The sequence below is a fragment of the Furipterus horrens genome, unplaced genomic scaffold (assembly GCF_987537825.1).
Source record: "Furipterus horrens unplaced genomic scaffold, mFurHor1.1.pri manual_scaffold_5, whole genome shotgun sequence".
In the NCBI taxonomy this organism is placed as follows: domain Eukaryota; kingdom Metazoa; phylum Chordata; class Mammalia; order Chiroptera; family Furipteridae; genus Furipterus; species Furipterus horrens.
In genome coordinates, this window is record NW_028327175.1 from 53,284,027 (window position 1) to 53,310,435 (window position 26,409).

Below are 26,409 nucleotides of genomic sequence, written 5' to 3' on the forward strand. Positions count from 1 at the left end.
TAAATGCTTTAAATAAGTATCTTATAGATAATTACACGAATGAGCAGTTCTGAAAAGTGAGGTCAAAAGTTTTAGACCATTGAGACAAGGTCTATTGAAATAAGTTTGGGGAAATATTGATTTTAAGAAAGAAAATAATGTGTTTACCTTTGAATATTTAATAATTATGACATGTTCTACTTATTAGAATGTATTTGAAATTATTAAATGATATAATTAAGTGTAGTAGAACTTATAATTAAGAATTAAGATGTTTTATTTATATTATCAAAGTTAGAAATATTAAAATAGAAATAATTCAACCCATACTTTCCAAAACTTACATGCTTTACAGGCAAGGATATCTGCTACTTGTCCTGCTCAGTTCCTACACCTGTTCAGATCAAGACAAGTGATTTATTTATCGAAAGTATCATACTGTTTCTGTATTTTACACATTTATGTGATAGTTAGAAATTAAATTATTGGCATTTGGCCAGTGGTTTATCAATCAGATATGAGCTCCATAGTAGAAGAAAAGGAGGACCATTTTTATTACATTAAGATTAAAGAATTATTGACAATTTGTGCTAGAACTAAATTGAATTAAATTATTTTTAAGAAACCTATTTTATTCAGAATGAGTCAAGCTTAGACAAACATTTGAAGCAACAAATTGAATCATTTTTTTCAAATATATATTATCATATAGAGAATAATACAGAAAAACTAGCTTCAGTAATTACTTCTATTTAAAAGAAATATACTTTTTCTAAATTAGCTGCCAGTGATGTAAGTTCCAATAAGCTAAGTCCTTAAAATGATAATTTAAAATAGGTTAAATAAGAAGGTTTGGACTGATGACTGAAATTTTATTATTTATCACGGTGTTCTGTACAATTCAATAATGCTATCTATATATGACCATACTGCTGCCGGTTTCGTCTAATATTTTGAAGCAGATCATTGTCAAATTGGGAGTAATGCCATTTCCCATTCAACATTTCCATTCAATTTGGATGTAATAATTGACATTATTTCCATGCAGCCAGTTTCTAGTTTTCATCTGTTTTGCGTATACTGAAGCATAACAAATTCCAAGTTTGTGAGGTATCTTTGAAACCTGAAAGACTTCTGGCATCTTCGACCTGGTGAAAAGTGGGGTTTGGTACATTGGGCATGGATGTAGTACTTGCCATGCTTGGCTGTACATCTGGTTTTGCTGCTTCTGTGAAGAAAGAACTTCAAGTCCTTATGACTCATGTTTTTTACAATTGGCTTGGCTTAAATCAGCATCAGAAACTGTGACAGTAATCCAGAAAGATATCTTGCTCACCATTCTGAAACTAATCAACTTTACCAGAGTCAAAGCCTTTAACCCCTACCTTTTCAACAGTTTTTCTCAAGAAATGGAAATAGAATAAGAGATTCCCAATAATTGAGAAGTGTGTTAGTTTCCTGAAATTTATGCCTTAAATCACTATATTGCAATTCAGATAGCTGATTCCTTTACTTATTCATTTATTAAGTTGTTTATGAGGGGGGAAAAGGCTATTCTCAGACACAAGAAGGAGTGTATTTATTCATGACTTGGCTTACTTGAGAGATATTTTTGGATATTTGAATGAGGTAAAATTTTCAACTCGAGATGATGCAGTCAGCCTTATGGATGCAGGTGAAAATCACAAGTCCATCTGGCCAAACTACCTTGGGCATCTTCCAAGTGTTTCAGGATGTGTTTCCATAAATTGAATTTCAGAGTGATAGTATTTTGTAAATTTATCCTCCTGCAAACATTTGCAGACAATTGGAAACATAGCAGAATACTTTTTTAGGTTAATTGTGCTTTGGTGACCTAAAAGTTTAAATGGGGTTTGTAATACTTTCCTTGGTGATACAGACATATGATTATTGCCAAACATGACCTCCTACACCCAGAATAAAAGAAAAGAATGAATGTAGATTCCACTCACAAAACTATAGTGAATTCTGTTGTTTGTTACTTGATCATGGCAAAGTGTACTCCTTGAGTTCTAAGTATATTTGCTATCAGAGTCATAACTCTATGAGTCCGGGTTTTTATGCATTTGTTGCCATAATTCAAGAAGTTTTCTGTGCTGATGATCACTACACAATATGAGCATTTCATATATTGAAGTCATACAAGACATTTGAAATTTATATTTGTATCAAATTTTCCTTCTTTTTCTGTTTTTAAAAGAAAATGGATACTAATTTGTATATTCAAAAACTGATTTTTGGGAAATTATCTTGTGATTTATCAGGGTGAAAGAATTGTCAATTTCCAAAGGAATGAATATGTCAATGTTTATATACATTTTGGGACGTGGGGAGTGGGCACATAGTTTTCATGAGATTGTTTTTGAGTTCAAAACATCCAAAATTTTTATTTATGCTCTAATTGGCCTTTCTTTATAGATAATACAAGTGCTTTTATTTTAGCTTAATTTCCATTGGAATAAATGTTGGATAACCTGCTAGATACTAACTCTTTTTCTCTGCATAGTACAAACCTTTGGGACCATCACCATTGCTTTTCAGTTGGCAGTAGAGAGTACTGAATGAAGCATACTCTGGTGCCAGCATTTGGAACAAATTCTCTCTTCTGTATAGGCATTATCATCCACTCTTGGAGACTACTCATGGACTTTGTATAATTGTTTTCCCTCTGCCTTTCACAATTCATACTGATTTTACAGTAGTGTATACTTTGTCATGCAAATAGTATATCTTAATAATGTCTTCCTCTTTCCTTTTGCTTTCATAATTTGCTCTATTTCTTTAGAAACAATTTCATTCATGACCTACAAAAAAAACAAACAAACAAAAAAACCCTAATAGCCCTTATTGGGTGGCTCAGCCCCATTGGAGTATTGTCCTTTACACCAAGGTTGCAAGTTTGATTCCTAGTCAGGGCACATAGCTGGATTGTGGGTTCACTCCTCGGTCAGAAAGTGTACTGGAGGGAACTAATCATGTTTCTCTCTTAGATTGATGTCTCTCTCTCTCTCTCTCTCTCCCTCTTTCTCTCCCTCTGTTACTCTCTCCCTTTCTCTCTCTCCCTCCCTCCCTTTCTCTCTCTCTCAAATCAATAAACATATCCTCGGGTGAGGATTGAAAAAAATCTATTTTTGTTAAGAATAGCCTCGGGCTTATCATTTAGCTTGCTCACATTTGTATTTTCTGATCTTTAAATTTTTTTTTTTTTGTCATTCGCATTTTTTTTATTATTGATTATATTGTTACAACAGTTCCAATTTTCTCCCCCTTGCTCCCCTCCACCCAGCACCCCCCTCCCCCAAGATCTATAAAATTTTAAAGTCATTTCTTAGGTTTATTTTAGTCATCTAAAATAGATTTTTTATTTCTAAAAGTAGCTCTAAAGAAGGAAAGTCAAGAGATTTGAAGAAAAATTAAATATAGTAAGTAAGTAGACAAACGCAAACACACAAGAGAACTGATGACAGGTCTTTATTAGAATTCTGGTGAAGTCTTTTTGTATTTCCTTTCCCTGTGTCTCTTCTGCCCCCACCCTCAGATGTTAGCTTGGGACACAGATTAGTATGAAAATGTTGTAACTTGAGTAGCATGGAGGTTTGTTTTTCTCTGATGTAAAAATCCAAATCGGCAGCCCTGGATTAATATGATGGCTTTCCGATGCTGGAGGCTCAGGCTTCTTTAATAGTGTTGCTTTCTCATATTTAACAGGTAATTTTTATCTCGTGGTCCAAACGGCTGCTCTAGCTTCTGTGTTATGTTTGCCTTTCCAGCAACAGGACCGAGTTAAAGAGAAAATAACGAGTCGTGTACCTTTTCTTTTAGGTCATCACCCCAAAACTGCATTCATTACATTTGTTCACATCCGTTGCCCAGCACTAAGTCACAGGGCTTCATCTAGCTACAAGGCAATTTGTGAAATGTGATTTCAGTTATGTTCTATGCCCAGAAATTTCCATGACTGTGTAGAGTAGAACGTGGATACTGAGGGACAACTAGGAGTCTCTGCATGTTAACATTCAGGAAACGTCACTGAGAAAGCCTCACTTTAATTATTATAAGGGTATTTATTCTCCTAATATTTTTATTCCAAGTAAATGGTTCAGTCATATTTTAAGTTAAAAAAATGTTTCAACTTAATAGTAAGGTACAGGCTGACTGTATCTCATTGTATGTTGTAACTTTTTCTTAAGTGGAAAATGAATTCTAAGTTTAAACATCCTCCCTACAATTATTTAACTTATATTTCTCAGATATGTAAAAATGAGGTAAAATAAATTAGCCAAAATCAGCCAAAGTTGTTTTTAAAAACAGCAGTCCAAAATTCTATATTATTGCCATGTGTCCCTGTGGTTTAGGGGACTTTAAATTCAAATGGCTATTTCCAGATGAAATATCAGAATTGGAGCATTTATTATGGTTTTCTGCCAAATACTTTGTCAAAAATAGTAATGACTTTCAGGTTCGTGGGAGTATGGGCTGCAAATGTGTTTCTTGAATGCCTGAAAAAGAAATTGTAGTATTCTTTATTTCTATGATAAATGTATTTGTATACATCTGCCATTTTTATATTAAACAGTTTATAATTTCCTGACCTTTTTGGAATGTGGAACTAAAACAGTAATGTAAGTGGTGCAGAAATCCTACTCAAAGTATGTATTTTATAGTTAAGCCATAGAAGACACTCTAGAATTATTGCTTTAAAAGTTAATTTTTAGTTATATGATTTTGTCTTTGAGAACTTATTTTTTTGCTTTGTTGTCCTCTGATTTAAAATGTTAAAAAAATAGAAAAAAAAGAAGACAAACGTAAAATATTTGGGGAAAAATTAATTCACATCTAATAAAACCTTTATAAAAACTTGAAAAGAACATCTTTAAGTCATTATATTTTAATTTTTTCAGTTACTCTGGGATTGTTCAGGAAAGAAACAACTTAATAAACAGAAATACAAGGTAGCATGTAAAAACTATGCTATTAAAGGCTTTTGTGTGTCAATATTAATATCTGCTTGTTACTTTGTAGTTAATGTCTTTTAACATCTACAGTATTCACCTCATCATGTGGTCTTGGCTGTGTCGCTTCATATGTGAGGACACAGATGCTGGAAGCATAAGCGAGTTCCTGCAGAAGGAGTAGGTTGTAAGTGAGGTAGGGTAGAATCCCAGGCCTTTGTCTTATGAGTCCAGAATCTTTTTTTTCTTTTTTTTTTTCAGAATCTCTTTATTTTTAATTATTTTTCTTTAGGTGTACTGTTCATAGAATAAAACATACCTGTGTTAAATGTACAATCTTTATCACCCTAGGCAGTTTCTTCATACCTCTTTGCAGTCACTCCCCGATTACCTCCTTTCCTCTCCCAACCCTGCTCAGCCTCCAGGCCCCAGGTAACCACTGAACTGTCACTATAGATTACATGTTTTAGAATTTCATATAAATAGATCCATACTCTTGTGTGTAACTTTACATAGTGTAATGTTTTTGAGGTTCATCATTGTGTTGTGTATCAGCAGTTCCTTCCTTCTGATTGCTGAGTAGTATTCCATTATACTACTGCACCACATTCACTGTTAGATGGGTATGTAGGTGGTTCCCAGTTGTGGGCTAATATGAATAAAACAGCTGTATACATTTATGTATAAATCTTTTGTGCTTATGTTTTAAAAATATCTTTAAATCTTTATTGAGTTCTTTGTATATTTTGCATACTAGTTGCTTAATAGATATAGGATTTAATAATATCTTATTTCTTTTTGTGGGAGAAGAGGATAAATTAATTTTGAAGGAGTCATTTTTTTTTTCTTTTAAGGACCATGCTTTTAGTATAATATCTAATAAATTTTTTCCCAACTTAAGTTCACAGACATTTTCTCCTAATCTCTCATGTATGAGTTTTTAGTTTTAGGTTTTACAGTTAGAGCCTATGATTAATTTTGAGTTGATTTTTTTTTTTTTTTTTTATATAATATGAGGTATGAAGTTAAATTTTTATTTAGGGATATTTCAGTTGTTCTTGCACCATTTATTGAATTCTCCATTGAATTTTCTTGCACTTTGTTGAAAATCACTTGACGAGATATGTCTATGTACATACTTAGATCTCTGTGTAGACTCTGTTCTGCTCCATTGATCAGTATTTGTTTTGTGCAAAATCCTAAACTATTTCAATTACTAAGATTTAAAATAACTTTTGAAATCAGATAGTATAAGTCTTTCAATTTTGTTATTTTTCAATATTGTTTTGGTTATTCTATATACTTCAGATTTGTAATGACATTTAGAGTCAATATCAATTTCTACAAATAAGTCTGCCAAAGTCTTGATTGGGAATGCATTGAATCTACAGAATTGACAATGGTGGAGGGATTGCCTGAAGGAGTGGGCGGTGCTGGGTGGAGAGGGGCAAAGAGGAAAAAATCAGGAAACTATAATAGCATAATCAATAAAATAAAATTAAAAAACCAATATTGAGTCTTTTGACCTGTAAACAAGATATATCTCTCTACGTTTTGTAAGGAAAGTGGCTATCAACTGGTAGAAATTTTGCTCTTCCAGGGACACTTGGTAATGTCTGGAGACATTTTTGATTGTCATGACCTGCAGCTGCTACTGGCATCCAGTGGGAAACATCCTGCAGTGCACAGGACAGGCAGTAAGGAGTTATCTGGTCCAGAATGTCAGTAGTGCCAGAGTTGAGCAACACTGACTGAGTACTCAATCACTCAGTAGTTGTTTGTAGTTTTCAAAGAATAGGTCTTATACTTCTTTACCAGAGTTATTTTGAAGTGGGAGCTGAGGTCATTGATTGGAGACCTTTCTTCATACCTAAAAAAGGCATTTTAGGATCTATATTTGTTTCCTAGTGCTGCTTTAACTTCATTTCACAAATTTTGGTATGTCATATTTTCATGTTCACTTCTTCAATAGTTTAAAGTACTTTCTAATTTCCCTTTTGATTTTATTTTTCACACATGAATTATTTAGAAGCTTGTGATTTAGTTTCCAATTTTTGGATATTCCAGATATTTTTCTGTTACTGGTTTTTAATTCAGTTACATTATTGTTAGAAAACTTTATATGACTTGAATTGTTTTAAACTTATCTGGACTTGCATTAAGGCCCTGACTGTTTTCTCTTGTTCAGTGACCCATGTGTACTTGAAATATTTATTTTGCTGTTGTTGGGTGGATTGTTTTATAAATGCCAATTAGATCAAATTCAGTAATCTTGTTGTTTAACTGTTCTGTATTGCATATTTTCTGTCTACTCGGTTTACCAATGAGTGAGAATGTTTGCATCTCCAACTATAATTATGGATTTGTTTACTTTTCCTTGAAGTACTATCAGGTCTTGCTTCATGTATTTTTAATCTTTGTTATTAGGTGTAAAATATTAAAGTTTGTCATGTCTCTTGGTAATGTGACTTCTTTATCATTATGCAATGACTTAACTCTTAATATTCTTTGATCTAAAATTTACTTTATATATCAATACTTCTCTTATCTTTTCTGTGGTAGTAATTAGCATGTCTTTTTCATCCTTTTGCTTTTGACTGTTTTTGTCATTATTTAACTTGGGTTTCTTTTAAGAAACATATATTTGGATTTTGCTTTCTTTTTTTCTTTTCTTTTTTTGGTGGGGGAGGGAGGTAGTGAGTCTAGGGACCTGTGGCGGCAACACAGAAATTTAGAAAGGCAGTTCCTCCATAGTTATTTACTTGCCTTTGGAACAAGATGCAATTCAGATAAATATATAGGAACAGCATTGCCACTTTCTAAATATACAAGAATCTCACTCTTAGGATTTTGTGTTTCTCATGGAATTTAGCTAATATTTTTAGCCATTTGAACCCATTCACTCATTTCTCTCACTCTCCCCCACCCCCTCACCTCCCTTACTTCTGGTCACCACCAATCTGTTCTCTGTTCTATGAGGTTGTGTGTGTGTGTGTTTAAGATTCCACATAGAAGAGAGATTGTATGGTATTTGCCTTTCTCTGACTTATTTAACTTAGCATAATGCCCTACAGCTTCATCCATGTTGTTGCAAATGGCAAGATTTCCTTTTTTATTGCTGAATAATAATTCATTGTACATATAACAATTTCTTCATCCATTCATCAAGTAGACACTTTATTTCCATATCTTGGCTATTATAAATATGTTGGAATGAACATTGGGAGTTCATATATTGTTTTTTTAGATCCTACCAACTTTTCTTCCAGCAGAATTGGACCAGCTTACATCACTACCAGCAAGCAACATATGGAATTATCTAGTTCCCCATAGCCTCACTAACAGAACTTGATTTTATACTTTTTATTTTTTTCCAATCTGATAGGTACAAAAAAGTAGCTCAATGTTATTTTAATTTGCATTTCTCTAATTCTGACTGAATTTGAACACTGTTTTTGTATATTGTCTGTCTTTTTTTTTTTTTTTTTTCTGTATTGGTTTTTAGTCCTTTATCCCTCAAATTTTAAGAGTTATGTATATATTAGAGACATTAGCCCTTTTTTGGATATTACTTATTTTAAAGTGCTGCAATAAGATTTATTCAGTTAGTATGCTTCTTTGGTGCTAACTTCCAAAACATTAATCTGGAACTGGTCAGGTCTCAAATATTCTGGATCAATAGTCTTGTACTGAAAATAATGCTGTTTTAATCTCTGTGACAGAAAATGAATCAGACATTTCTTTATAGTTCTTGTTATTCTTTAAATATCTTTTATGTATACTGTTCTATGCAGAGTGCTTATTTTTGTAGGTGTGTGGAAGTGCCTTTTCCTTCAAGAAGTTTTTAGTTACTGTATCTTTTTTTTTATAAATGTTAGTGCTTTTCTTTATAATCCAATAGGTTTTCTATATTTTATAATTTCATTTAAATTCAGTTGTGTTCAGCTTTTATAGCTGCCTAAGGTTTGGGCAGCTTATAATTGTTATATTTCACTCTTTCACTGTGCTTAATAATGAAAATAACACCATGTGCCATATGTTAAGCTACATACAACCCTGATGATTTTCTGATATAGGTCCTGTTACCATCTCAGTATTATGGATGGAAATTAACTATTATAGAGGAAATTAATGCTTAGTGGTATATACTTTATCCAAATAGCTAGTGAGTGGCAGAGCTGGGGTTGTGACTTCAAAGCCTATGAGACAGGTAACTATCATGCTATATTTAACATCACTTAATTATTTATGTAGTTAGTGTGCTCAAATTTTTATTGACTTGATTTATTAACGCTCTGTGGCATTCATGGTATTCCATTTGTAAAGTTGGGAAGGGCCTTGGCTGAGGGAGCAGCAGTAAAAGGAAAGCTGGCAAGACAAATGTTACCTCCACGGGCAGCCAGTGTACACTGAGCTATAGTGGCCAATTTTTAAGGCTCCTGGACATTTTGTTGGGGTAAGCCTCCTTGTGTTTTAAGAAATAATCCTAATTCTGATTATATTGGCACATGGAACCCATTCTGTGCATGGCTACTGGTTAGATGACAACATCCTAGAGACTTCATTTCCTTTTTGTATTGTATCACAGTTGTTATTCAGAGAACCAGTTGTGATACTATTTTCATTTCTAAGTGTGAAATAGTAGACATTATTAAAATTTCCTTCAGGGAGATTACTTGTTTAAATAATTTTCACAAACCCTTGATTAGCATGAATGTTTTTCAGTTGATTTGTTTGTCAGTTTTTTTTAATGTATTTTATTGATTATATTGTTACAATAGTTCCAACTTTCTCCCCTTTACTCCCCTCCACCCAGCATCTCCCTCCCCCAGCAATCCCCCCCAAGTCCTTACCCATGGTTCGTACATACAAGCTTTCCCGCTTCACCCTTTCATATATTCTTCTTCTTCTCTCTTTTTTTTTAGTAAATATGTGATTAATTAATTATTTTAACAATAAAAAATAACTATCCCTTCCTCTCAGATATTAAGACCCTTTGTAATCTTGTAAAGGACAAAGGGCGAAGGTCTCGAGCTTTTCTAGCTGCTTCAAGCTGGACATGGTCATCGTCCTACCTACTCTTGGGTGCAGAAATCCCTAATAATAGTGGGGGTATGGCGGGGAGGGTGGCCTTCCCACATGGGGAAGGATCGTGCAGACTCCAGATCAGTTGGCTGTCTCCGAACAAAGGCGTGCTTGGTTTAACAGGCTGGCATCCTTGTTGTGTTCTGGGGGCAACAGATTTGGCAAAAACGGTTAAAAGACATCATTCAATCCATAACTACTAGATGACAAAAGGCAGGGATTAATTTTTCAATGTTCCACATTAGGGGAAAAAAAGGGCTTCTTTGGAGGAAGGTGTGCTAGGTACATCTCACCTGTCCAAAACCCTTTTGCCCATTATACTTAGTTTGGGCTGAGGGAAATAGTTTATGTTTCCCCCCTCTCAGACCTCTGGGTCCTTTCTGTCCAAGCCATTAGGATAGAAAAGAGAAACCAGTTTTAAAGTGAAGCCCACAAACCACCCCATTCTTCACCAACCCATCCATTTAGTTCAGCCAAACCGTTGAGTCTCAGGAGGCAGCGCTGCAGAGAGGATTAAGTGAGGCTTATACGTACAGACAATCACTCAGGTAATGCGGTCATAGGCTTATGCCCTTTGAAAGCAGAAAACACATGTTAATTTATGTAACATAACCCACAAACAAGTCTCTAAATCTGTAAGACTGTCTTATTGGGAAGACATCCAGTTGCAAGGCACTTGACATTCTACTTGCCTGCAACTTGAATATCTTTGATGATATCACAGACATGGTTTAATTTTCAAGTGAAACCATATTTTAAATGAAAAAAAACTTTTAAGACAGTTATCTGCACTACTTTATAGTCTACCACTGATCATTATGATTTTCCTTGAATAATCATTTTTCTCCCTAAGATTACCCTCCTTGTCATTAAAGGGACTGCATTAAGTCCATTTTTAATTTATCCTGTTCATTTGCATAAACACAACAAGAGCAGCAAATGATCACTTATGATCTTTAGTTCTGCTTTGCTGGAACTTACCCAAGGAACATTTAGGGTAACACTCAGTCTGCTCTTCAGGACACAGAAGCAGATCCACATACCTGGCATTCATCCTTGCCTGTACACACCTGTCCTTTCCAAGTCTTTCTGGTTTTTCATTGTGCCTTAAGGTCCCTTCTAGCCATCTTTCAGGAAAACAACCTTTGTTCCTTCCCTGAAAAGATTACTGTGGACCGCACAACCAACCATGGTACCAGGCCTTTTATTTCGTGGGCTTTTATTACCTTTGAAAGTCATTCCCAGATCCTCAGGGCTTTTTGGTAACAACCTGAGCCCAAGCATGTCTCCTTTAGGCTTGACATTCCAGTCAAAGACTTGGTCAAAAAAAAGAAAAAAAAAAAAAAAAAGGAACCTCTATTAAGAACTGGTCTTATTAGTTTTATGCAAAGAAACTTATGTCATTACTTGTTTAGAATGCCATACTCTGGAGGGATCAGATAGGGAGAAAAATATACAACGTGAAGGAAAATCGTTGTCTTAATATTCACTGAACTGGCATTTCCATTCTTCATATTTTCATTTTTCCCCCACTAAAAAAAAATTTGTTTGTTTTTTCATTACAGTTGTCTCACTTTTTTCCCCCTCTTGTTTCCCTGCACCCTGCCCCTCCCTTCCCCCACATTCAGTCCCCACTCAGTTGTCCATGTCCATGGGTCATTTATACATGTTTTTGACTTGACCCTTTCCCTTCTTACCCCCTTCTCACCCTTTCCCCCTCTCCCCTTGTTACTGTTAGTCTACTTCTTGTTTACATAGCTCTGGTTCAATTTTGCTCATTTGTTTGTGTTCATTAGTTCCTGTAATAGGTGACAGCATAAGGTATTTTTCTTTCATTGCCTGGCTTATTTCGCTAAGCATAATTCTCTCTAGTTCCATCCATGTTGTTGCAAATGGTAGAAGTTCCTTCTTTCTTTCTGCTACATAGGACTCCATTGTGTAAATGTGCCACAGTTTTTTGACCCACTCATCTGCAGATGGGCATTTAGGTTGTTTCCAGCACTTGGCTATTGTAAATAGTGCTGCTATGAACATTGGAGTGCTTAGGTTCTTTTGAATTTGTGTTTCAGGATTTTTCAGATATAATCCTAGCAATGGAATTGCTGGTTCAAAAGGCAGTTCCTCTTTTAGTTTTTTGAGGAAATTCCAAACTCTTTTCCTTAGTGGCTGCACCAGTCTGCATTCCCACCAGCAATGCACCAGGGTTCCCGTTTCTCCGCATCCTCTCCAGCACCAGTTGTTTGTTGATTTGTTGATGATGGCCATTCTGACTAGTGTGAGGTGGTATCTCATTGTGGTTTTTATTTGCATCTCTCTGATGACTAGTGATGTTGAGCATTCTTTCATATGTCTATGGGCCCTCTGTATGTCCTCTTTGGAGAAGTGTTTGTTCAGGTCCTTTGCCCATTTTTTAATTGGGTTGTCTGTCTTCTTGGTGTTGAGTCGTATGAGTTCTTTATATATTTTGGAGATCAATCCCTTGTCTGAGATGTCATTGGCGAATATATTTTCCCATATGGTTGGTTTCCTTTTCATCTTGCTGATGTTTTCTTTAGCTGAGCAGAAACTTTTTAGTTTGATGTAGTCCCACTTGTGTATTCTTTCCTTTATCTCCCTTGCCTTAGGAGATATATCAGTGAAAATGTTGCTATGTGGGATATCTGAAATTTTCCTGCCTATTTTTTCCTCTAGGACTTTTATGGTATCACAGCTTACATTTAAGTCTTTGATCTATTTTGAGTTTATTCTGGTGTATGGTGTAAGTTGGTGGTCTAGTTTCATTTTTTTGCATGTCCCTGTCCAGTTCTCCCAACAACATTTGATGAAGAGGCTCTTTTCACTCCATTTGATGTTCTTTCCCCTTTTGTCAAATATTAGTTGACCATATGAACCTGGGTTTATTTCTGGGCTCTCTATTCTGTTCCATTGATCTATATGTCTGTTTTTATGCCAGTACCAGACTGTTTTGATTACCATGGCCTTGTAGTATAGTTTGATATCAGGTATTGTGATTCCTCCTACTGTGTTCTTCTTCTTCAAAATTGCTGTGGCTATTCAGGCTTTTTTTTGGGGGGGTTCCATATAGATTTTTGAAGTATTTGTTCTAGGTCTGTGAAATACGTTGCTGGTATTTTAATAGGGATTGCATTGAATCTATAAATTGCTTTGGGTAGTATGGACATTTTAATAATGTTGATTCTTCCCATCCATGAGCATGGTATATGCTTCCATTTATTTGTATGTTCTTTAATTTCTTTCTTAGGTGTTATGTAGTTTTCTGAGTACAGGTCTTTTACCTCCTTGGTTAAGTTTATTCCTAGGTATTTTATTTTTCTTGTTGCTATGGTAAATGGGATTTTTCTTTCAGTTTCTATCTCTGAGTTTTTATTGTTGGTGTATAAAAATGCCTTCGATTTCTTAATATTGACTTTGTATCCCGCTATTTTGCTGAATTCACTTATTAGGTTGAGTAGCTTTTTTGTGGCGTCCATAGGGTTTTCTATGTACACTATCATGTCATCTGCAAATAATGACAGTTTTACTTCCTCTTTTCCAATTTGGATGCCTTTTATTTCTCTTTCTTGTCTGATTGCTGTGGCTAGAGCTTCCAAGACTATGTTGAATAGGAGTGGAGAGAGCATACATCCTTGTCTTGTTCCTGATCTCAGGGGGAATGCTCTCAGTTTTTGACCATTGAGTATGATGTTGGCTTCAGGTTTCTCATATATGGCCTTTATTATGTTGAGGTATGCTCCCTCTATTCCCATTTTGCTGAGAGTTTTTATCATAAATGGGTGTTGTACTTTATCAATTGCTTTTTCTGCATCTATTGATATTATCATGTGGTTTTTGTCTTTCATTTTGTTTATGTGGTGTATTACGTTTATTGATTTGTGAATATTAAAGCATCCTTGCATCCCTGGGATGAATCCCACTTGATCCTGGTGTATAATCTTTCTAATGTGTTGCTGGATCCGGTTTGCCAATATTTTGTTGAGGATTTTAGCATCTATGTTCATCAGCGATATTGGCCTGTAGTTTTCTTTCTTTGTTGTGTCTTGACCTGGTTTTGGAATTAGGGTTATACTGGCTTCAGAGAACGAGTCTGGGAGTCTTTCCTCTTCTTGTATCTTTTGGAATAGTCTGAGGAGGATAGGAGTTAGTTCTTTCCTAAATGTTTTGTAGAATTCACTTGTGAAGCCATCCGGTCCAGGGCTTTTGTGTGCTGGGAGTTCTTTGATTACTGCTTCAATTTCACAAGCTGTTATTGGTCTATTCAAACTTTCTGCTTCTTCTTGATTCAGTTTGGGAAGACTATAGGTTTCCAGGAATTTGTCCATTTCCTCTAGGTTGTCAAATTTCTTGCCATACAGTTGTTCGTAATAAGTTCTTATAATCCTTTGTATTTCGGTGGTATCAGTTGTGATTTCTCCTCTTTCATTTCTGATTTTATTTATTTGGGTCCTCTCTCTTTTTTTCTTGATGAGCCTGGTTAAGGGCTTGTCAATTTTGTTTATCTTTTCAAAGAACCATCTCCTACTTTTGTTGATCTTTTGAACTGTTAGTTTGGTCTCTATGTCATTTAATTGTGCTCTGACCTTGATGATTTCCTTCCTTCTACTTGATCTGGGCTTTGCTTGTTGTTCTTCCTCTAGTTCTTGTAGCCGTAGGGTTAAATTTTTTATTAGAGATTCTGCTAGCTTTTTTAGATAGGCCTGTATTGCTATGAACTTTCCTCTCAGGACTGCTTTTGCTGTATCCCATAGGTTTTGGGTTGTTGTGTGTTCATTATCATTAGTTTCCAGAAACTTTTTGATTTCTTCCTTGATGTCATTGTTAACCCATTCATTATGTAATAGCATGTTTTTCATTCTCCATGAGTTTGAATGTTTTTGAATTTTTTCCTTGAGGTTGATTTCCAACTTTAAGCCATTGTGATCTGAGAAGATGCTTGATATAATTTCAATTTTCTTGAATTTGTTAAGGCTTGTTTTGTGTCCTACCATGTGGTCTATCTTTGAAAATGTCCCATGTGCACTTTAGAAGAATGTATATTTTGTTTCTGTGGGGTGAAAACTTCTATATATATCGACTAAGTCCATTTGATCTAGAGTGTTGTTTAGTTCCTCAATATCTTTGGTGTTTCTTTGCTTCGAAGATCTGTCCATTTTTGACAACGGGGTGTTAAAGTCCCCTACTATGAGTGTGTTGCTGTCTATATCTTTCTTGGAGTCGTTCAAAATTTACCTTATATATTTGGGTGCTCCTAAGTTGGGTGCATATATATTTTTAAGGGTTATATCTTCTTGATGGATTTTTCCCTTAAGTATTATGAAATGCCCTTCTTTGTCTCTTTTTATGGACTTTGCTGTGAAATCTGTTTTGTCTGATATAAGTATTGCTACCCCAGCTTTTTTTTTTCATGTCCATTTGCCTGAAATACCTTTTTCCATCCCTTTACTTTCAGTCTGTGTAGATCTTTTGTTCTAAGGTGTGTCTCTTGTAGACAGCATATATGTGGGTCATTCTTTTTAATCCATTCAGCTACCCTATGTCTTGTAATTGGAGTGTTTAATCCATTTACATTTAAGGTTATTACCGATGAGTACTTATTCATTGTCATTTTTCCCCTTTGTAATGGTGTTCTTCTCTGTCTCTCTCTGTTTCTTTATCTTTTTAAAGCAGACCCTTTAGCATCTCTTGCATTTCTCGTTTGGTGGAGATGTATTCTTTTAGCCTTCTTTTGTCTTGGAAGCTCCTTACTTCACCCTCCATTTTGAATGAGAGCCTTGCTGGGTAGAGTATTCTAGTTTGTAGGCCTTTGTTTTTCATTGCTTGGAATATTTTTTGCCATTCCCTTCTGGCTTGTAGTGTTTCTGCTGAGAAATCTGAGGATAGCCTTATTGGAGCTCCCTTGTATGTTATTAGTTGTTTCTCTCTTGCTGCTTTTAGGATTCTCTCTTTGTCTTTGAATGTTGCCATTTTAATTATGATATGTCTTGAAGTGGGCCTGTTGGGTTTCATCTTCATTGGGACCCTCTGTGCTTCCTGGACTTGCGTGACTCTTTATTTCCTCATGTTAAGGAAGTTTTCTGTCATTAGCTTTTCAAAGAGGTTTTCTATCCCTTGCTCTTCTTCTTCTCCTTCTGGAATTCCTATGATACGGATATTATTACGTTTCATGTTGTCCTGCAGCTGTCTTGGAACCTCTTCAGTTTTGTTCATTCTTTTTTCATTTTGTTGCACTGTCTGGGAGTTTTTGTGTACGTTGTCCTCCAGCTCGCTGATCTGATTTTCTGCTTCCTCTAGCCTGGTTTTAATTCCTTCTACTGTGTTCTTCAATTCAGAGATCGTATTCTTCATTTCCTCCTGGCTCTTATTGATAGCTTCTATGTCCTTTTTCATGCTCGTGTAATTCTCAGTAAGTTCCTTGTAGTTTTCCTGGAGTTCCTTGTAGTTTTCCTGGAGTTCTTTGTAGTTTCCGCTGAGCTCATTCAGCTTCTCCATAATCCATGTTTTGAATTCTGTATCTGATATTTTGCTCCCCTCTATTTCATTTAGCACTCTCTCTGGGGATTCTACCTTTCCTTTTGATGGAGGGTTGTTTCTCTGTCTCCCCATTTTTGTGATTTCTATTGTTTGTTGGTGCTTCTTAGAATGATCTGCACTTCCTGGATCTGCCTCTGGTAGCGTCAGATCATGTACCAGACTGGCCCTAGGCAGCCTATTGGAGACTTCAGGGATCTACTGCCTTTTTCTGTTTTCTTCAGTTGTTAATCTACTCAATCTGTGATCAGCTGTCAGGCTTAAGGACCGTGGGTGTGGCAGCTTAATTCCTGTAGGCAGGGCTTTTATTTCCCCTTAGTCTGATGCCACTTGGAGGGGAATTGTCTGTCTGCTGTACTGGGGCTGAGTCAGCACTGGCTGGTCCTGGGAGGAGGTTAGTGTAGCTTCCACTTACTCCTCTGCCATCTTGGATCTCCATCTGTGTTGTCCTTGATGTTATTTCTTTAATCTGTCTGGTTGTATTTTAGCTACTCTTTGGTGGGTCTTTTTTTCTGGTTAGTTGATTGAAAGTCACTCTGCCCACCTTGTCTTGAGATCTTTTGTGGAGGTGCTGCTAAAACATAATCACATAACCCAGGCAAGAAACCCACACCCTCCAATATCTCCCTCAACTACAATCTCACTATAGGTTGCAAGTGAGCCCATATTAATATATTTGTGGAGATATTGGGACTCTTATTTCGTAGGAGAAACAGATAAGAGTTGTTTTAAATGAAGGAAGGGTAATTTTTGAGTGGGAAGTTGATAGAGTAATAATATTAGCAATTGGGATCAAGGTTATGTAAGACAGCAATTAACATTTACACTGTATGTTTGAAAAGGAGGAGAGGGTTACAGTGTGTAGTGAGAAAGTGGAAGTGTATAGTATTAGGATTATATAATCGGTATATGCTATATATTTAGTGTGGAAGGGAGGATAAACACAACAGACATCCAGGCAGACAGACAGCCAGAAATTGAAGCAGGGGGCTGAGGAGGTTAGAAGGTAGGAAACAGATTGAGAAAGAATTTTTCAAGAATAAAAATACAGAGTAGAAAATAGCAAGACAGGAAGGGAGAGAGGAAAGAGAGAGAGAAACTAGAGAAGAGAAGGGTAGGAGAGAGAACAAAAGAAGAAGGGAACAGAGAAAAGGGGGGACCGGATAAAAATTAAAATATATATATATTATAAAAAAATTAGGACATTAAGACATGATATAAAATAGCAAGATAGAGAGAAAGAGAGAATATATAGAGAGAGGAATAAGAGATGGGAAAGCAAGAGAATGGGGGAGGGAAAGAACACGGGGGAGGGAAGGAAATCAAGAGGAAGAGGAGATATTAGGGAAGGAAAGATTGAAATTGAAGAGTTGACAAAAGATAGGATGAAGGAGAGAAATACAAGAGGGAGAGAAAGAAGTGAGGTGATGGGGTGGAAATAGAGAAGGGTTAAGAAGGGGAGGGTGAAGGGGGAGGGGAATAGATTAGAATTAAAATTTAAATATTAAAAGATTAGAATATAAAGTGGAATAGGGAGAGAGAAAGAAAGAGAGAATGTTTATAAGGAGAGAAGGAAAATAAGGGCAAAGGAGGAAAGAAAAACGAATGTAGACAAAGGGGACAAAATGAAGAAAAAAAATTAATAAAATTGAAAGTGCTTAGCGCAGAGAAAGGAGAGAGAGAGAAAGGAAACGGAGGGAGGACGAGGATAAGGGGGAGGGAAGGGGATTAGAAGAAGGGAATAGGAAGGAAAGTGAGAGAACTTAAAATTAAAAAAAAATTAACAAAGAATAGGATGAAGGGAAGACATGCTAAGGGGAGAGAAGGGAGGGAAGAGGAGGGGAGAAAAGGAGAGAGAATAAGAAAGGATGGGAGGGGAAGTTAGTGAGAAATAAAAGAATGAGAGGATTTTAACTCAATTCAACTTTTAGGCACAGTCTCTGGGTATTTTTGGTTTGTTTGTTTTTTGGTTTTCCTTGCTTCCTTCCTGAGTTCGTCCCTATTCAAAATTCCATGGGTTTCAAATCTTTTCTGGTTGGTTGGCTGGCTGTGGGAGGGTTCTGCTTGATTCTGGGATTGCTAGTCTTTTTTTCGTGGGCCTACCACCGCTCTGCTGTGAGCTGCGTTTAGTTGTCCCCTCCTGTGGCACCCTCAGCCCTCCTCAGGCTTGTCCAGCTTCTCCTTCCCCCTGTTGGTCCAGCCTGTGCCTGCCAGCAATCCCCGCCCTGCCCCCAGTCCTGTCTCTATTCCCAGGCTACAGCTTCTGCTCTCTTTCCTGTCTATATGCCTGCGCACCCTACCTCTCTCCCTGTCTCAAGACCGTCCCTTTGTTCTGCAGGACTCTGGCACAGTCGGTCAAAGCGTCGGGCCCAGTGGCACTCTCCTGTCCAGGACCTCTCCCCTGGTCTGGAGCTCTGCAGCGGCTTTCCCGCATGGGCTCTTCTCCTTGCCCCAAAACTGTCTCTCTTCTGAGCTACAGCTTCCGCTGGCTTCCCTGTCTATAGGCCTGTGCGCTCTATCTCTCTCCCCGCCCCAGCACCATCCCTTTGTTCTGCAGGATTCTAGTGTGGTCGGTCAGCGCAGCGCTCTCCTACCCAGGAGCTCTCCACCAGTCTGGAGCTCCGCAGCAGCCTTTCCCTGCGGGCCCTTCTCCCTGCCCTAAAACCTTCTCCACTCCAGAACCTCCGCCTCCGCTCTCTTCCCTACTTACACGTCCTGCATGCCCTATTTCTCTCCTAGCCCCAAACCCGCCTTTTGTTCTTTGGGATTCTAGCAGGATCGCTCAAAGCGCCCGGGGCATGCTCTACTGTCTTGCTCAGGAGCTCTCCCCCGGTCCTGAGTTCTGCAGCAGCTTTTCCGTGCGGCTGGTCTCCTTGCCCCAAAACTGCCCCTTTGTTCTGTAGGGCCCTAGCGCAAGTGCTGCGCGCACCCAGAATGCTGAGCTTGCGGTTGGAGGTTGCAGCTGAGGAGGTTTCCCTCTAGACTCAGATCACACAGTTTCTCCCAGTCCTGGTTGTTCACTGTTCTCTCCCTCCTCTGGCTTTTTTAGCCAAATCCTCTCCCTAACTCCCTACAAGAATTCACTTATTGGTGTGCCCCTGGCAGGGGGATCCTCCAAGCAGCTCTCGGCTAGTGAGCTCTCCGGCTTGGTACTGCACACACACCGGTCCCGGAATGACTCAGCCTGCAGTGTGTGGCAAACCCCTCCACCCCGCTCCATGCTGCTCCCACGCTCTCCTCCCTGTTCACGCTATCGGAGATCCACACTCACTCAGTCACTCCTCTCCGCATTCGTTCCTGGAGTTTCTCCTTAACAGGAGCGAGCAGAGAACACTGTCCCTACTCCGCCGCCATCTTCCCCCTCCTTGTTTGTCAGTTTTGTATGCAGTGCTTGTGATACAATTTCCATTATATCATCCAAACTTTTATAGTTGATGCCACTGAAATACTGCAATTTGAATAGTTATCAGTAGCAATACTTTTTGACGAAAAGTGATAAATGTTTTTGGTTTTTGTTTTTGCATATTTTTATATGGGATCTTATAACCCCTATGGAATAGGTATAATTATTTGTTATGGTGATTCAAAGATTAAGTGATTTACCAAAATCATCCTCCAGTGTTATTTTGATTTTGGAGGATCCATTTTGTTATTTTTTTATTTTTTAAACAATCATTATATCCAAAATATTAAGCTATAGTAAGGTCTATTGTACTTATAAATGGAATGAAAATATAGAAATGTAATATAAGAGCACTGTTACTTAATTTTAAAGGTATTTACTACTTTATATCACAAGTTTGCCTAGCTTGATTAAATTATCCCAATTCAAAAAAAGACTGCTAAAAGCAAAATTTTTAATATTATATTGTGGGATTGATATTCACCATTTCTTTTGCTTCTTATTCCTTCTTTTAATCCATATGTTCATCTGGTATCATTTCTTTTCAACCTGAAAGAAGTTTCTTTAGTATTTCTTTTTTAAAAATATATTTTATTGATTATGCTATTATAGTTGCCCTAATTTTCCCTTTTTGCACCTGATACACCCCATTCCCTCCATTTCCCCCCACCCCCCCTATAGCTCATGTCCATGGATCATGCATATAAGTTCTTTGGCTGCTCCATTTCCTATACTGTCCTTAACATATCCCTGTCTATTCTATACCTACCAGTTTGTGCTTCTTAGTCCTTGCACCTTTTCCCCTATTCTCCTATTTCCCCCTCTCAACTGAGAGAACCCTCCAAATGATCTCCATATCTATGATTATATTTTTATTCTGTTTGTTTGCTTAGTTTGTTTTTTAGATTTAATTGTTAATAGTTATGAATTTATTGCCATTTTAATGTTCATAGTTTTGATCTTATTCTTTTTCTTAAATAAGTTCCTTTAACATTTCATATAGTAATGGCTCAGTGATGATGAACTCCTTTTCTTTACCTTGTCTGGGAAGCACTTTGTCTGTCCTTCGATTCCAAATGATAGCTTTGCTGGATAAAGTAATCTAGGTTGTAGGTCTTTGCTTTTCCTCACTTTGAATACTTCTTGCCAGTCTCTTCTAGCCTGAAAAATTTCTCCTGAGAAATCATCTGACAGTCTTATGGGAACTCCTTTGCAGGCAACTATCTGCTTTTCTCTTCCGGCTTTTTAGATTCTCTCTTTATCTTTAACATTTGGCCTTTTAATTATGATGGGTCTTGGTGTGGTCCTCTTTGGGTCCAACTTGTTTGAGACTCTCTGTGCTTCCTGGACCTGTATGTCTATATCTTTGATCAAATTACGGAAGTTTTTCTTTCATTAATTTTCCAAGTAAGTTTTCAATTTCTTGCTCTTCCTCTTCTCCTTCTGGCATCCCTATTATTTGAATGTTGGTACATTTGAAGTTGTCCCATAGGCTCCTTAGCCTATCCTTGTTTTCTGGGATACTTTTTTCTTCTTGCTGCTCTCATTGAATGTTTTTTTCTTCCTTATGTTCCAAATCATTGATTTTATTCTTGGCTTCATCCACTCCGTGTTGATTACCTATAAATGTTTCTTTATTCCCCTGGTTCTTTTTTATGTATTGAAGTACCCAGTGAGTTCCTCTAGCATCCTGATAACCAGTGTTTTGAACTTTGAATCTGAGCTATTGCTTATCTTCATTTGTTTAGTTCTTTTTCTGGAGTCTTGTTCTATTCTTTCGATTGGGCCATATTTCTTTTTCTCCTCATTTTGGCATCCTCCCTGTGTTTGTTTCTAGATATTTGGCAGAGCTACTTTGACTCCCTCTCTTAGTAGCATGTCCTATCCTAGAAAAGTGCACCAGTAAGTTGGATGGGGTAGAGCCTTATGTAGTCCCCAAGGCAGCACAACCTGTGAAACCAGGTTTAAGGAGTCCCCAATATGGTGTTGCCACTCTGTGACTCTGTGTGGGGGAGGGCACAATGTCACTGCCTAGCCTCTGGAGTGTTCTTCAGGAGGAAGCTATCCCCCAGCATGCGCCGTGATGCCAGACACTTCACTTTCTTCCTCTGTGCCACTGGTGCCCTTCTAGCTGCTGCCCCGGTGCTGAAGCCCAGAGGGAGTGAGTCTGTGTAACTCTTAAGTCCTTTGCCAGCCTTTTAAGAGGAGACTCCTGAGAATCTCAGTTTCTTCTGTCACCCCAACCCTCACTGCTTTTTACAGCCATAAGTTATGGGGCCTTATTTTCCTGCCACTGGTACCTTAGGTGTGGGTGGTCTGGTGTGTGGCTGAATCCTTTGCTGCTGGGGTATATTTCCCAGTTTTTATCCACCACACATGGGTGGGTGACTGCTCATTCAGTCTCCATACCTCTGTGCCTCTTTAAGCATTTCCATGTCTCTGCTCCTCCTACCCCCCTTGGATGAATATGACTTTAAGTCCTTGATTGTGGGGCTTCCATACAGCTTGATTTTATGACTATTAAAGGTGATATTTGTTTTATAGTCTAGCTGTATTTTTGCTGTGGTTGTGAGAGGAGGCGAGCTGTGTTTACCTATGCCTCCAACTTGTTTGGAAGTCCTTTTTTAATATTTCTTATAGTATACGTTTGTTGACAATGAATTCTCTTAGTTTTATTTTAGCTGAAATTTCCTCAAATTTTACTTCAATTTTGAGGAATCTTTTTTTTTTTTTTTTCTGACAAAGGAATCTGGATTGATTTTTTGTTGTTGTTTAGGAATTTCAGTACGTTAACTTCTTGTTTTTTTTTTTTCTTTATCGTTTCTGATGAGAAGTTAGTTTCATTTGATTTATAGTTCCCTTGTCTATAATGTGGTTTTCCTAGCTGTACTTGATATTTTGTTTTTATCTTTGGTTTTCAACAATTTGTCCATGATATGCCTAGGAGTAGAATTTTAAAATGTCTCTCATAGGGGTTCCTGATTCTTGTATTTGTAAGTTTATGTCTTCCACCAGAATTGGGAAATTCTTGGCCATTAGTTCTCTATATATAATCTCATTCTCTTCTTTTTTTTTCTTCTGAGACTTCGGTTAAAGGTTCCTTAGGCTCTATTTATTTTTAAAACCCTTTTTGTCTCTGTTTTTAAGATTAGATCATTTATATTGATCGTTCTTCCAGTTCATTGTCTCTTTTTTCATCTCAATCCAGTGGTTTTTAAAATTTAATATTTTTTTAATTTCAGTATTTCCCTTCGGTTTTTTATAACTTTTATTTCTCCACTGAGCTGCTCTGTCTTTTTATTTATTATGATCACATTTTACTTTAAATCCTTATTATAGTTACATTAACTGATTTAAAGTCTGCTTATTTTAACATCGGGATAAATTCTTTCACTCTCCAATGATTATATGGGTTATTGCTTTAATATGTTTTTGTTTTATTTCTTGAGAAATTTAAAATTTTGCCCTGGAATTATAAATGATATATTATAGAAAATGGATCCTGTTTGATTCATTTGAAAAACATTGACTTTTTTTTTTTTTTTTTTTTTTTTGGTCTGTTTGTTTTTTAAGTCAGTTAACTTGGCTATAACCCAACTTCAAATTCTGTTTCTCATGTAGTAGGTGTTAGCAGAAATATCAGGTCAATTCTTTTGACCCTAACAGGGCTGCTTGGAATCTGTCACATACTTGATTTGGGGATTAACAAGAGATTTGAATAATTTTTCCATAGAATTTAGAGCGTCCCTTCTCTGGTTCTCTCCTTTTCAGCATTCTCCCTCTGTTTTTCTTGCTGCTATTTCCCTGACCTTATTCTCCAGTTCTATGAGAGAGGAAGAATACTGGTTTCTACTACATTTTAGCTGTTCTTTATGGCTTGAATTGGGGTCCTCATTCAAGCTAAAAGCCATAAAAATGGGAATCTTATTCATTGTGATCCCCTCCCCCCCCCTTTTTTTTTTCAGATTCAGCCTACTTTAATTAACTTATTTGTGCTTTCAGGTCTTTTAAAAAAATATTTTATTTAGAGTTTATAATTGTTATCTATGTGATCATAGATTGGTCCTATGGGAGCTATTTGACCATGTGTAGAAGTAGAGATCTGTACTTAGCTTTTGAGCTCTCCAATCCCTTATTGTCTTACGGCTTTTTTACTTATTTCACAAAAAGAATGTTTATATTGCTGAACTTTTGGTATGCTCAGAAATTGGGGCTCTGGCCTAATTCCTTAAAATTAGTCTTTCTGATGTCCTAGTTTATGCCTTGTCTAATTAAAGTCATGCCTGTATTTGCAAAGGAGAAAATGTCCAGGGAAAGTGAGTACTGTTAGTGACAGTCAGAAGAGTTTTATGAAATGAAAGTAAGCAAAGGGCCAGTTAGGCTGAACCTCAGGAAAAAGTATCTAATGGTAGGATTTGTGAGACTAAACAAACTGGCAAAGGGACCTTCTCTGAGCTATTTCAAACTGAATTGGAAAAGTCAGGGGAAAAACAAGTAATAAGCCCAGGTCATGAATTGGCAGATGGATAGTTTGTATGATTTCACATTTACTTTTCCCAGTGGCTATTTGACTGTGTGGTCACTAGCAGGAAAACCTTTCAGGTTTTACATTATTAATATGAATGTCTGAACTGGGTTGAGAAAATGGATTTATCTAAGAAGTTTGTAATTAATAATGAAACTTCTGGAAAGTAACAAACAGTATGATATTCATTTTTATAGTTCCTTCATAAAATTTCAGGACAACAGGACTTGAATTGTCTTGTTTATCATTGTATTCTTAATAACCAGGATAGTGTCTGGCACATAGAAGGCATTCAGTAAGTATTACTATTCCTCATACTTTTATTGCACTTTACTAAATAACTATACACTCTCAAATGGATGTCAGTTATTGAAAGTGACAATAAAGGTTGATGTTTTCCATTATTTCTCCTATCTTTCTCTGTTCCCCTTTTTCCCCTAAGTCCAGAAGCCTGCATTTAAGATGTTTAGATGTTCTTTGTAGTTTTAGTAACTGAAATACTCTGCAGGAGAATAGAATATTGCTTATTTGCTGGAAGAGAGAATATTATTCAAATTGGTTAATGGTACCAGATTTAAAGTCAAATAGTTCTGGCTTTGAATTATGGATACATATTATACTTGTCTGTAACCTTTGAAAACTTTCCTAACTTCTCTGAACCTCAGTTATATCATTTTTAAAAAGTGTGGATAATTGATCCCTATTTCATTATAGCAAAAGGGAGTTTTAAATGAGATTAGTGTATAAAATTATTTAGCATCATACCAGCTACACAGTAGGCACTTAGTAAATGAGAGCTGCTATTTTATGGTGGTTATTCAATTCATCTTAATCATTGTAGTTTCTTTTTTGCTTTTTAGATAATTTTATATTTCAACATGGGACCAATTATTTGCTGTGTGGCCTGGAACCTATTGGTCTTAACTTTTGATCCTCACTTAAATTGTTTATGACATGAGTAATTGAATTAGCTCAGAGTTTCTCCCTTGTGCCATCTTTGATTGGTGGAGGCTTCTTGGAGCACTATTCTTCAAAGTACCCCAGGGCAACTGGCATTCCTCACTGGAAGACGTCCAGTAATGATATGGCTCTGTGAACCAGATTTACCACCACTTACCTGTTCATAGCCTCAATATTTAACTTTCATTAAATGAGAAAATAAAAACAAGTATTTAAAGATATGTTTATGTAACTTCACATTTTTAAAAATACTTATTGGGTACCCACTTTGTAGAATGCATTGTGTTAAGTACTTTGGGTCTGTGAAGAATGAAGGTATCAGTGAGTGACTTTTCCTGGAAGAGATAGCTTAATTAGGACTTTCAGTATAATAAAAATAATAATGATGATGAAATTGTAGTGAAGACACAATAAAGGAATAAAGAAATTGTATTAAATATATTCCAAATGAAGAGATATACTTTTTAACAGAGTATTTAAAAAGCTGTAAGAATTTGAATTCCAATCAGCAAAAGCAATAGTTTATGATATTTTATTTTTGTAGCATTATATAGTTAATAGCCCTATCCAAAACAAGAACTTTATTAAGTCCAGAATATTGAGACACAGTATACAGTGTATTTTGTATTGAATTATCAGATCAGATCATTGATATGTTAATATGGCCATATTCATTTGTATTTTCATTTCCTATTGCTTTCTGCATCTATCAGAGATTTTCATCAGTTCACTAGTGGTTCTTTTAATGGATATTGAAAGGTGAGTGAAGTCTCCTTTTTACATGGTGAATGGCATTCCCAGACCCAAATCTAAGCTTGGTCTGGCATTAAGGACTGACCCAGTATTTCCTTTTATTTTCAGTTTGGCTATTCTAAATGATAATAACCAGGGAATTGTATATTTAACCTTTTACTTATTAGTTTGTATTTCTTTCTGCA

The 26,409-nt window shown here is 36.4% G+C and overlaps 1 protein-coding gene across 2 annotated transcripts in view; it reads left to right on the plus strand.

Annotated features, from left to right (window-relative positions):
• Positions 1-26,409, plus strand: part of XRCC4 (X-ray repair cross complementing 4) — a 236,707-nt gene that overhangs the window by 30,880 nt on the left and 179,418 nt on the right. The gene's annotated exons all lie outside the window — the stretch shown is intronic.